General features: G+C 41.9%; 1 pseudogene; it reads left to right on the top strand.

Moving 5' to 3' along the window:
- Nucleotides 1–7,045, top strand: part of LOC149234017 (protein DETOXIFICATION 41 pseudogene) — a 192,789-nt pseudogene extending 185,744 nt beyond the window's left edge.
- The last annotated feature ends 6,655 nt before the right edge of the window (nt 7,046–13,700 follow it).

Here is a 13,700-nt window from a genome sequence, read left to right as displayed (position 1 = left end):
ACAGGAGGACCCCAACATCTAGTGCTTAGAGTTAGAGGCACGAGAAATCCAACAATAGTATGACAGCGTCAAAGGAACTGAGCAGACGGTGGCCCTCACTCAGAGGCTCGCGCAGATGCAATAGGCCAAAGTGCTAAAAGAACAGGTGGACGCGACACGACACAAGGAAGCAATCTTGAAGGTGCGCGTTCAGCCTTGGATCGACAAGGCCTTCACCATCACAGCAGAAATTGAAGGCAAGCTCACACAAATGCAGGGGATACAGGCACAGATGCAAAGAAGCAGTTCTGACACTGTGGTCTTGGAACAACGCATACAGTAGATTCAGTAGACAACAACTCGGTGTGTTGCTGACCTTGCAGTAGTTTGAGCAGAGTTGTAAGGACTTCGCGCGAAGATCTTTGCACCCACAGAGTGACTCGAGGGCGAGTCACGATGTTTGTGTTGGGGGCCTGTTGGGAATGGAATCCCACCAATGCATGTTTTGGGGCTTAAAACCCAAGTTTTTACCAAATCCTTTTGTAAAAGCTCCGCGAATTGCGGGCGCAGAGTGCGAAATTATAATAGAGTTACAGGGTTGTCCGCCCTAGTTTTTGTAATGTAATGTCGGCTGGACAGACCTACCCATGGTCACTCTGTGAAATTATAATAGAGTCACAAGGCTGTCCGCAACTGAGTGCGCAGATCCCTGCAGCTGAGTGCGTATGGCAGGTCGAGTCTGTAACCGTTGGAAGAATCAATAAATAGATGTTTACCATATTTCTATGTATCTTTTCCTATTTTAATGTGTGATTGGGTATAATTTGCATGTGTACTGTTTATTTGCTACGCAAACTCATATGAATGTTTTGTGTCAATAAATATAACGTAAGACATCCAAGTAAGCGAAGGTAATAACTAATATAGGAAGATAATTAAGATCTCGGGTAATAACGCATAGTGCTTCTCTAGTAATGCGGAAGCTCCACAGCCCCTAGTTAGGGTTGTGCGAAGGCAATATATCAGGGCGAGAGGAACAAGAAAGTGCGCGAAGTGACCTACGCACAGGGACGAACAGTTGGACCGATCGAACCTCTCAGACATCTCAAGGGTGTGGAAACCTCGTTCCAGCACCCTCCCATACTACTTCGGGTGAGACCTCAGTCCGCGCTCCACAAACTATTGCTGAAAGGGCCAGCAGTAGAGAGATTTGTTTTGGCTAATTAACTCCGAACCTGGGTCAGGCCCCAATAAGCCAACATCTTCCTTGCTTGATCCTTGCTTTCCTTGCTTTCCTTTTGCTTGCTTTTCCTTCATTGATCCAAAGCTAGAGTGCTCCAAGAAAACTCTAAGTGACCAAGAGCGAGAGAGAGAGAATAATGAGAGAGCTCTAAAATTGATTTGACAAAAGGTTACCAACTGATCCTCAGAAGCCTTTTTATTAATGAGGCCTCTATTTTCTTCATTTCCCATTATTTTCCTTAAATTTCCTCCTCACATTCAACATGTGATCTTTCACCTTACTTTTATCCCAATTTCCTTTATTTTCACAAATAAATGTGGCAAAATGAACTTTTGCCTTTTAATGCCTTTGCCTTAGCCTTTGCTAATTTCCTTTAGCCATAAACACATCCAGCGATGCCGACTAGGATATCTTTGCCCAACATTCAACTTGGAATATGTGTCCCTTAACCATGGTCTTATTTTGCCTTTATTAACTTTTATTACATGAACTTTTCACCAGGGTTGTTACATAAAGAAATTATAAAATGGATCACCTCCTTATAAAGTTTTGATTTTCTAGAGATTAGAAGGAAGTTTGGAGAGAATCCAATCCCTTCTTTTAGATATACCATCCTCTACCCTATTTCATGTGAGAAGATAAGGAACAAGCTTGCAAACAAACTAACGACTGAAGGAAACAAATTTGCGAACTAACCCTTCGATTCACTATGGAATGAGACAATCAGTTAGCCATTAAAAAAATGCCTAATGTGATGCAGGAAAGTGTTCCCTCTGCAGACAGAGGCAACCCCTCTAGCCCTAGAGTGGGTCTAGTCATAGCAAGGACAAAACAACAATTAATTCCCTTAAATAGTCATCGTTGGAGGCCTACCTCAAACCGGTGGTCAATGAAGTTCCGTTGCGTTGCTCCAGCTTCCGTTTCCTTCTCCTTAACAAGTGATCAACCTGAAACACCACAAAGAAACAACAGAGCACGTAACCGAGAAACAACAATGATCTATTTACTCATAAAATCAAGATTTCATGATCAATCAAGTAAATTGCATACAAGACATAGGAAATCATCATTGATTGTATTAATTATAAATCAAAGAACCTCGTAGATTCCAGCACCAGTGGCCTCACGTAGCAGAAAGCAAACAATTTTCGAAGTCGCATGAAAATTTTTCTTCTGCTGGCCTTCTTTAAATAGCTGCATGAATCCCAAACAATTCATCAACATGTTCCAAACCAGTAAATATCGCAAATGCACTGTGATCCCTAACAGTTACGGCACTATCTTCCGCACATTCTCCTCGAGGTTCTTTTGCCTACGATTGTTCCACCATTATTTTCAGACCCAGATCTGTAAAAAAACTTGCATTGATCTCATCAGGCACTATAAACCCCTGGCATCAAAGAATCCCTTTGAAGCCAATATCTAGCTCTGATACCAGTCGTTAAAACTTACTGCATAACATAAATAATCACTGAGAATTACTAAGAGGAATAAATATAAAAATAGCCAGCAACAACTATAAACACATAAACACAAATGTTTATTCGGGAAAACCCCAAATCCGGGGAAAAACCCAACCATAATGAAATTTCATTATCCTTGGCCAAAACCCTAGCCAATCCGACCAAATGAGCCTTCACCGCTCACCTCCAGGTCTTGCATTACAATGAAGTCCTTCCAGCTTTTTATAAGCTCCATTACATATAATACCACGGGCATAATACTATGGGTGCACAATACCATGTGCCCCAAAACCATCATTGTTTAATCTGGTCAACTTTGACTCTATTCTGAGTCAAGTTTATCTAACACTCCACACCTTCTTGCAAACTACAAAGCAATCCCACACTTGTCACACTCGCACCAACTATCTATCAAACTCAAAAGGAGCACCAGCACTGTACAACCAAAAAAAACTAGCAACTAAGGAACTAGCAAATCATAGCAATGGTGAGTGATTTTATACGAGAAGGAGTCTCCATGAAATGAGGGAGAGGGAGCTTATCCTCAAGGGAGGTTGCACAAGAAGTGGAACCACCATCCCAAAGGTGGAAAGGCGACCCAAACTGACCCAACAACCAGCTCCAGAAACATCCAGAAGGCCGACTGTTTGAACTAATTCGCCAAATCTGGATCGTCGCGGGTCATGAACTAAGGACTAGCAACGACGTCGCAACGATCCAGTGCATGACAGAGAACCGTCGTGTATTTTAAGGGTTTACTAGCGACGATGCAAAAACTTAGTAAAAATGGGTCAATCTTTAGCATCAGAGAGCATTTTCTTAATCTTCTTACATGAGTGGGAAGATATGAACATGTTTATTTGACACATGACACAGCAGAGGGACTGAGATGAGGATAGTGACAAATTATTGTGTAACAGATTCCCCCTAAAGCATGAAGCCCGAGAGAGTGGGAGGAGTGAAATGCTTTACAAAACTGTTTGAACTGGAACACCACCTGGAAGAACCTGCAGGCGCAAGTACAACTGATATCTCTGATAGTGAAATACATGTAGTCTAGGCATGGGCGCAGCCATCCAAAAGACATACAAACTAGGTCTGTGGTATGGACGCAGCCATCCAGCTAGTAAGACCATGATAATGATAAAGGTATGGTCGCAGCCATCCATGAAGACTCAGGTATGGTTGCAGCCATCCATCAACAAGTCATGTAATCACGAACCAATCCACGCAACCCGAACATGTGTAATCTTAGTTTGGGGTCTTGAAACCCAACCGATCATAGTACAAATTCTAGCATGCGAACAGATGTGCTGAAGTCGAGCATGATAGAAAGTCGCTTGATTACTGGTCAATGAGGAAAACTGTTAACAAGCGCGAGAGAAACCACCAATAATGCCAATGGTTCTCAAGGTATTGTCCAATACAATCGAATCACCCAATCGACGACCAATGATGAAATTCAATCGTTAGGCGCAAAGAACTTGCCATTAAGGCATGCAAGCTCCAAGGTACCAAAGGGGATCTCTAGATTAGTCTCCTGGATAATGATCTCATGTCGAAAAGAGACGATCCGTCACAAGAGGGCCATAATGTTTCCCCCATCAACCACACGAGATAGGGAACAAGTGGTAGCTGGTGAAACAGAGTATTAGAAGAGGAGGTAAGGATGTGAACTGCAAAAGGATTGTACTTTTGAACATGTTGGTGACACGACTTTGGAGGGTGGCAGCATTCAGGTACCAAGGGATCAGAGACTTGATGGAGATAGCATGGATCAGATGGAACAAGGCTAAATGGCAACCCAAAACCTCGGAAGGCCAAAAGATGATGTATTGATATCTCAACCCGACAAGAAGCAAAAGTGTCGATGTTCAAGAGTGACTAGCTGCCGCAGGTAACCAATGACAACTTCCAAGTTTTCCCCCACCATTGTTGGCGAGTACCCCAATTATTTTTGAAAACAAGCTTGAAAGGGATAGCATATGCTTGTAATATAAGTTCGACCTTTTAGACTCCGTCTTGTATGTCAAATGTGAGATTGATTCTTCTTCAAAACCCTGTTTTGAAGAAGAAATCATTAAATGTGTTTTTTAGAATATGTATCAAATTCTCCAGCTCAAATCATTAAATTTGTTTTTTATAATATGTATCAAATTCTCCAGCTCTTCAAAAGGTAGCAGCTTCCTCAGTTCCTATCTTTGCAAAAGCACAAACAGAAGAAAACAAAACATCATCAGCAATCAGAGGCAAAGCAAGTTACAAGCGATTTGGAGAGGTCTCACTGGAAATCCCAAACAACTTCTGTATTATGAAGACAAGAAAGATTATGGTAAAGCACACCAGTTTTCAGGGAATATAGTTCTTGATCAATCAATTGTCATAGATAGGTCAGTTGTTCGGCTGTATAACGCTCATCAGGATTGCTTCATTGATATCTGCTCTCCAGAAGTGCTCCTTCCCTTTACCGATAATTTTGACTATCAACAGCTCAGGCGTGACTTTGTTAAAGGATCGCAAAGTGATGATGGTGAGACTTCGAAAGGTTAATGAAGCTATTGTTAATGGGTGCCATTTTGCAGGAAGTTCGATATAGAGACAAGGGCGCCATTTGTGTATTTTTCCAAAGAAAGTCCCCAGCATAGCAAGAGCTTTGATCCGAACTGTCTCCGAGAAAGGAAGGAGATGGAGGATGAATATGAGGATATGAAGAGTAGGATTACAAAAGTATTGGAGACGCAGGAAGTCCCATTAGAGTCGATATGTCTCGATGGTGTTGATGGTTTCGCTCATGGAAGTTCAGATGTTCACAATTACTCTAGTGTAGTTAAGCTGGGAATGGCAAGCGCCGTGCAGACTGTGTGTGGGCAAGCTTACGGTGTTAAACAGTACAATATGCTTGGTGTCATCTGCCAACGATCGATGATAATAATGACAGCAACTGCAATACTTTTGGCAATCCTCTACTTATTTGCAGATCATGTGCTGGTTGCCATAGGGCAGAGCAAAGAAATTGTTGCTGCTGGAGCTGTTTTTTTTTAAGAGGCCTTATTCCTCAGCTATTTTCATTTGCCATCAATTGTCCGATGCAGAGGTTTTTGCAGGCTCAGAACATTGTGGCTCCCTTGGCCTATATTTCTGTTGGTACATTTCTCCTCCACATTTTGTTGACTTGGGCTACAGTAGACAAGCTGGGATACGGCCTGTTAGCAGCAGCCTTAGTACTGAGTCTGTCTTGGTGGATTCTTGTAATTGCTACTGCATTATATATATTCTACAGCCCATCTTGCAAGGAGACATGGACTGGCTTCAGCACAAAGGCCTTTACAGGACTCTGGTCCTACTTCAAGCTAACTGTAGCTTCTGCTTTTATGCTAACTTTGGAAATATGGTACACTCAAGGACTGGTGCCTATATCCGGTTTGCTGCCAGACTCAGAGGTTGCTCTGGATTCAAATTCTGCTTGCAGGAATTATTACAACTGGGACTTTATGGTAATGTTGGGTCTCAGCACAGCTGCAAGTATAAGAGTTGGTAATGAGCTAGGAGCCCGGCGCCCGAAAATTGCCAGATTTTCAGTTGTAGTTGTGGTGATCACATGCTTCATCATAAGTGTCATTCTTGCCGCAGCAGTCATGTTACTGAAAAAGGAACTGGCTATGTTATTCACAAGCAGCACTGTGGTTATGAGCGTTGTTTATGCATTGATCCCTCTCCTTGCAATATCTGTAATCTTGAATGGCACCCAACCTATTCTCTCAGGGGTGGCGATAGGATGCGGATGGCAAGCTGTGGTAGCGTATGTGAATTTGGCAACATATTATGTCATTGGCCTACCTATTGGAATTGTTTTAGGGTTTAAGGTCAACATGGGAGTCGATGGAATATGGTGGGGAATGATAATCGGAGTGACACTCCAGACGTTGGCTCTAATTATTCTTACAGCACGGACTAATTGGAACAAAGAGGTCCAAACAGTATCAGATAGAGTCGAGCATTCCCAATATGAGGAAAATGATTCCTCAGATATACTGCCCGCTTGACTAGGCTCTTTATGAAGCGCAACTTGTCAGGGGTTTAGCTACAAAGTGTTGTGTCGAATTACAGAAGCAATATAGTTAAATGGCATTTGAATAACCAGATGGCCCCAAACTTAAAAGCCAAATCACCATCGTAAACAGTAAGAACAGGACAATTAAGCAATAATAGGGTGGCAGGATTGCCATTTTCTTTCTCTTTATTTGGCAACTTGGCAATACAGAACGGTATGGCCACGTCAAAGATGTGGAGTTACATTTCAAGCAAACCGTCCGTGAAGCATCGAATCATACATTTATCATGTCACTAGTTAAGTACAAGAACCATTAAAATGAGTTGTGTTGTTGTTATCGCCTGGGCGTTAAGATATCCATCACAGCAGAAGAAATAGGATTCGATCTTCTATTAAGGGCTTCAGTTAATGATCCAACGGGATCTGCGCTCCAGTTTTACCTCTTAATTAGCCAATCATCAGAAGATTTAGAGGGACGTTGTTCTATGTTTAGAATAGATGAAACGCCCTTTTCTAATTTTTGTAATTGCAGTTGAAACAACACCTTTGTTGTTGGAACGATTTGTTTTTCCCTAGCAGATTTTTATTTAATGTATTAAAAAATCATTTGTAAGTGAAGAGAAGAGAGAGTTCTGAGCGCTGGTGGAGGAGAGAGAACAGAGCTTTCATTGTACAGATTTTGACAGAGATTTTAATTAAAAAATGCAGCTCTGACCCCTGAGATTCCTGTGGTATGAAATTTAACATTTGTGTCCTCTTTTGTTTCATATGTAGCCTGTTATGTGTTCATGTCATTTCATGATCGTTTCCATTTGAACAAATGAAGTGTTAAGGTAGAATTCATATTTTGTATGCTCTGCCTTTAAGTTTGTTCATATTTAATGATTTCTTCTGTTTGACAAGGACTCATCCTCTATGCCCTTGTCAGCTCCTCAACAGTCTTGCCATTCCATTTAATCTCAATTTGATGTCCAAATTTCTTGCCTACCTTGCCTCAGGAGATAACCTGTGTTTTTTATTACATTTCTTTGTTCAAGCTGTTTCTTTGCCCCATGCAGCCCAGAAAAACCCCATCATTTTATTAAAAACCCCTTTTATCAATTTACTAGCCTAAAATCAGTGTTCTTTATTGGTCATCTCAGCCCTTTGAAGACCTTTTGCCGAGATAGACCCGGAGAGAGCCCTCTCCTGTCCTCGTAGGGCTAGCTACGAGGCTAAGTGGTTTGATGTTGCCTTCGATTTTGTCTTCTTCAGCCTGAGGCCAAGTTCGAGCGCTAACACGACATCTGGTCGAATCCAACCTAGTAATAGTTTAACGAGCCCTAGGGACGAGAAGCTCAAGTCTCATCATGTTGATGAGTCCAATGTCGTCAGGGTTTAACGAGTCCGACATAGGTAAAACTCAGAGTATTTTTCATGTTTAGAGAGTTTGAAAAAGACATGGAAAAGAAAACTCCAGGGGGGGTCCTTTTTCGTAGATTTGTGTTTCTCAAGCCCGAAAAAGAATAAAACAATACTTGAGAGAATCGCTTGACCATTACAATCAAGGAGTAAAAGCTCAGCAATATTTTCGCGTTTATACGGTCGAAAAAGAGCTTAAAGTAGACCACCTCTTATTTCTTTTAACGAGTCAAAAGGAATAACTCGACAATCTTTTCATCTTTAAATGGTCGGAAAAGAGCTGAAATCATACCTCCATTTTATTCTCTTTAACGAGTCAAAAATGGAAAAATACTTGGCAATCTTTTCATCTTTTACGAGTCAGAAAAGAGCTTAAAGGAGACTCGTCCTGGAGGAACGAGTGGTTTAAAGGGTAGCAACTGGTTCCAGCAATGGTGGAACTGCTCAAAACATGTAATGGTCAAAAGGTTGGCTAATAAAACCACTCATCACTGCGGTTCCTCAGGAAGGAAAAACAACCAAGTGAAAGCATATGATCGGCCAAAGAGATGATGGCGATGGAATGAAACAACCAAGGCTCATCTAGCAGAATTTAGCGGATAAAAACAACAATCACAAGATGCAAATCAGGTATGGGTTCATTTTTACACAAACTTGAACCATGGAGAACTCTGCTTGGATTCAGTTTTATGTTTACACAAGCTTGAAATGAAAAACTATGCTTGTTATGAGTTCGCATGCCCCCAGCGTAATGATGCAAATCGAGGTGCATGCCCCCCAAGCTTCATTGCATTCAACAAGGTGCATGGAATGAAGGTTCACTTTCGAGATCTTGGAAAGACATGACTTGGATCATACGAGATCTTAATCAAAGACTCGATTTGGAAAAGGGAGTTGTTTCATTTTTTTAAATGAGGTTGACACAGTAAAATAACTATCCTCATAACCCTTGTTTCACTATTTAACGAGCTTGACACAAGTCAAGGAACTATGCTCATGACTCCTTGTTTCATTTTTTAATGAGCTTGACACAAGACAAGGAACTATGCTTGTACACCTGTTCATGGGCCAGATGAGAACATGGCTCCCAAGAGGTCTTCACTAGATGGAAGAAACGCACTCTGGGAGGAACACATGTCATGAGGCACCAATGACAGATCAGGTTCTAATTCCCCCAGTACATGATGTACGAGACCATCTACATGATCATCAACAGAGGCGGAGATGGAACGAGTATCCACATAATTGACCTGTGGCAAAGAAGGTACTGCTTGCGAGCAAGAACCGAGAGGGGATGACAGCCACGCCGGAGGCACCAGGGGATGAAAGAATGATAATTGATCTATAGTCACCATTCTTCCGTCGTGTGGAAAACAAACCACACGGAAAAGTGAAGAGACAAGGGCCCCCATGGCATAAACATAGTCACGGCCAAGGAGAAGACTGAAATGTAAAGCACCTTGGACCACCATGACGTCTATATAGACGATTTTTCCCCCAAAGTAACAAGAAGCTTCGGGAGGATCCCTAAAGGTTGACTAGTTCCTGCGTCAAACGCCAACAGATTCTGTGTAACTGGCACAAGCTGCGGGGAGCCTAAAGCTTGCCAAGTAGTAGAAGGCATGAGGCTAACCGACGCACCGTCATCCAAGACAGTTCCAGGTACTGCCTTATCATAGGCATGTACTGTAATCTGGAAAGGCATATAGGATGGACGACGGAAAGTAGTCAAGTGACTCCAATCGAAGGAAACGACCGAACTACTTGGTGGGGTCATCATATGATTGCCCCCCTCCTCTACAGGAACCGAAGAAGGACTCTCATGATCAGCGGGTATAGGAGGGTCGTTTTCGGACTCTGGAGAACCTAACAAGACAAGAAGAACATGAGCATGACGCTCTTCTGAAGTAGAGTGATCAATAGGTGGTGAACCCAATTTGACACTCTCTCTGACCAATGGTTGGTCCAGAACATGCTGAGCACAGCCAGGCTTAGAAGGAGGAGGACGGACAAGAGAATAATCTAAGTCAATCTCTTTGTCGATGGGGAGAGGGTCTGAAGAGAGCCTCTGATAACCAATGGGAAGTTGGGGTGAAGAAGCTGTAAGACTTTCCAAAACGATGGAAGCTTTATCCATGAGCGGACAAAGGTGAAGGGGATGGTTGCCTTCACATAGCCTACAGGGGAATCGAATCTTCCCTTTCTTCTTACCGTTGCCAGTTGATAGGGTAGCATCGCCATGAGCTTCAGAGGACGACGAGGGATAAGCCAGATCGTGAGACCATACGTCTAAGATCCTAGGAATACTAGGACAATCACGAAGAAGATGGTCACCCTTGCACAATTTACAAGGAAACTTAACCTTTCGCGGAGGAGCAGAAGGTGGTCTAACCTAAGATGTACTCGGAACAGTAGCTGCATAGGTGGCCTCGCGTTTATCAGACTTCTTTTTCTTCTTCTTCTTAGTCTCTTGGTTACTAGATGTGAAACTTTCACCAGGCGAAGGAGGAGATGAAGGTGAAGAAACAGGGGAAGAAGGCACAGGCTCAACCTTGGAATCAATGTGTCGTGATTCAAACGAAGGAGAAGGTGGAACAGGAGTCATGACGCTCGGGACCACTGAGGTCGAAAACAACCAAACGGGCAGACCGATGGTTAACCCAGGCAAGGACAATGTTGCCATATATGGAGCACCGACATTTCCAAAAGAAGGAAACGGAACAGGGTTCCTTTTGGGGGAATACCTTGGCCGGTAGACTCGGGGAATGTTTCCATTGGGAACGAGCCTGAAAAACAATCAAATTGTAATGAAGAACTCTAACTTTTACTAGGAATATTTCGTGGGCGGTAAATTTTTATGACACAGGAACAAAACTTGACCTTTTCATGTTTCAAGAGTCGAGAAAAGGACGAAAAGGTGACTCTATCTCTTTCGAGGTTTAATGAGCCTGAAAGGACAAGTGCTCAGATGGAACTTTTCTTTTAAGGAGTCTGAAAAGGAACGAAAATGAATACTCTAGAGAAACTAGGTAAAAGGTTTACCAAACAACCCGTAAAACTACATATACACCTTGGTGATCATATGAAAATCAAGGACTTTCCGTACGACAGTCAATCTTCCTAAATGTTGTGTTTGATGCGTTACGGTTTGCAAGGCAGCAGACATTGCTTCCTAGGGATATAGGATGATAACCTAGTGGGGTCTCCCAACATATACTCAACGGTACTGGGATCACAATTCCGTACTAGACCGTTATTGAGTCACAGAAGGAGGAATCACCCAACCTTGAGTGAAAACAATAGTGACTAGGTTTAACGATGCCGGAGCACGTCTCTAGCATAGACTTCTAAATAGTGTGTGTTATGTTCCAATGTGTTGTTAATTTCATTCAGTTCATTTTAGAGTTGATCTTGAATTATGTTTCAGTTTCCAGGCCTTACTGTATGTATGTCAAAATCCTAGGATGCAGCTAGAATGAGTAAAGCATCTTTCATTTCGATGAACACCTACTTAAAGGAGGGTAGAAAGTTTGTCCCCAAACAAACACAAGTGAATGAAAACACTGAGAAACACAATGCATCAATACACTAATCTCACGATGCATCGATACTACTAATGAAAGATTTAAAATATGCTTTCCAATTTCTCAAACATGAAAATTCATAATGCAAATGTACTTTCACTTTCGTATGCTAAATGACTGCAAACCTTTGATTTTATTTTGTTTGAATTTAAAGAGACAAACAAGAAAGTGTGAACTAATTGATCCAAACAATTGTGACCTATGCTTGGTAGTGAAGAAATCGAATCAACATAAAAAATTGGTTCAATAATCGACACTAAAAATCAACCAGCAAGAAAACAAGCAGCGAAAAAGCCTCAAGCAAATCACAAGACAGTTGTGGATGAACCTTGAACAGACAAGTAACCCAAGCAAACGGTTTCTCGATGAAACTTCTAAAGGGCTAGGTCACATGGTCTAAAAACACAAGACTCACTCAATGAAATCAAAGAGACAATACCCTAACCAAAAGCAATTAAAACAAGCTAATGAGAGACAAGAAACAACAAGGGATAAACAAGATTGATGAATTCAGGAGGTAAAGTTGTAAAAACAACTTTACAGGAATCGTCGCGGGTGTTGTATTGACAACTAGAGACTAGTCACCAGTTTTACACTGACAACTAGAGATTGTCGCAAGTGTTACACTGACAACTAGAGATGAGTCGCTAGTGTTACACTGACAACTAGAGACTGTCGCTAAAGTACACCTATTTTCAGCGACGATCCGATTTCAAGAGTCATCATGGGAATTAAACTAGCAACCCGAGACGAAAGCCAAATCTTCGCGGGTACAAAGCTATAACATCAACGATGTCATCATGACTGTTAGGCTATCTTGTGACAATCTTAAAAACAATGACAAATGAACAAGAAACTCCCAAACAAAAACCAGTTAATCCTACAGATAATAAAGGGATTTCCCATATTGACCCAGGTAATAAAAAATACTAATAGTTTATCCCCAAAATTCAAAAGACACCAAATCAAAATCAAAACAAGAGTAAACAAGAGAAGAAACATGCAAAGGACTCCCCAACGGAGTCGCCAACTTGTGATGCAGGAAAGTGTTCCCTCTGCGGACAAAGGCAACCCCTTTAGCCCTAGAGTGGGTCTAGTCACAGCAAGGACAAAACAACAATTAATTCCCTTAAATAGTCATCATTGGAGGCCTACCTCAAACCGGTGGTCGATGAAGTTCTGTTGCGTTTATCCAACTTCCGTTTCCTTCTCCTTAACAAACAATCAACCTGAAACACCACAAAGAAACAACAGAGCACGTAACCGAGAAACAACAATGATATATTTACTCATAAAGTCAAGAAGTCATGAGCTATCAAGTAAATTGCATACAAGACATAGGAAATCATCATTGATTGTATTAATGATAAATCAAGAGCAAAGCTTACAACCAAGTCTTGACGTCGCAAGCCTTCTCAGAGGGTCCAACCAGTGTGTTTCTTCAAGCATTCACTCCCAAAGATGGATCTCCCAAATAGCAATATATCTCTCTCTCTCATTCACAAGCTTTACACAAGGTTAAGGGTACTCCACACCTTCTTGCAAACTACAAAGCAATCCCACACTTGTCACACTCACACCAACTATCTATCAAACTCAAAATCAGCAGTAGCACTGTACAACCAAAAAAAACTAGCAACTAAGGAACTAGCAGATCATAGCAATGGTGAGTGATTTTATAGGAGAAGGAGTCTCCATGGAATGAGGGAGAGGGAGCTTATCCTCAAGGGATGTTGCACAAGAAGTGGAACCACCATCCCAGAGGCAGAAAGGTGACCCAAACTGACCCAACAACCAGCTCTAGAAACATCCAAAAGGCCGATTTTGAACTAATTCGCCAAATCTAGATCGTCGCGGGCCATGAACTAGGGACTAGCGATGACGTCGCAACGATACAATGCATGACAGAGAACCATCGCGGATTTTAAGGGTTTACTAGCGACGATGCAAAAACTTAGTAAAAAAGGGTCAATCTTCAG

This window comes from Pinus tabuliformis, chromosome 8 (genome assembly GCF_031772625.1).
Source record: "Pinus tabuliformis cultivar Carrire ecotype Pingquan chromosome 8, CPIR1, whole genome shotgun sequence".
NCBI lineage: Eukaryota > Viridiplantae > Streptophyta > Pinopsida > Pinales > Pinaceae > Pinus > Pinus tabuliformis.
This window is presented reverse-complemented; position numbering and strand designations above follow the sequence as displayed.